Below are 566 nucleotides of genomic sequence, written 5' to 3' on the forward strand. Positions count from 1 at the left end.
GGGGAATGTAAAATATTCACGTTAGGTTGGTCAAACAAGTTATTATTTGAATTGAAAATACTAGCTGGTCTATTGGTGTTTTGAACCACTTCAGGGTTATTATTTGACGCAAAATTCATGTTAGCCAAAAGACGAGACAAACTTTGTTCAATCATACGATTGATCTCTTGGTAATCAATACCATTATTCGAATTTAGGGCAGTATTATTTTGTTCATTCACAGCGTCAATTGTTGGATTAGGTGCATTGGTCACAGAAGATGGCATTGGGTCTTCATTTGGTTCCATAATAAAACTGGTATCAGAAGGATTTTGACCTACATTTCTACTCACACTCCTAGTATTATAGTGCTTTGCCATAGCACCGCGTGGCTTTGGAAAAGTAGGTTTCGCTAAACTACCTCTAGGATGAATCACTAGTTTCTTTAATTCCGACAATTGACAATGTCTTTTACAAATGGGACACTCGGATGACGTGGCTAAATGAGTTTCTATGCACGACCTGTGAAAGGCATGACTGCATTCATTTATAATTAAACAGGAGTGTCCCTCACTCATGGATTGCTT

This window comes from Lucilia cuprina, chromosome X, assembly GCF_022045245.1.
Source record: "Lucilia cuprina isolate Lc7/37 chromosome X, ASM2204524v1, whole genome shotgun sequence".
NCBI lineage: Eukaryota > Metazoa > Arthropoda > Insecta > Diptera > Calliphoridae > Lucilia > Lucilia cuprina.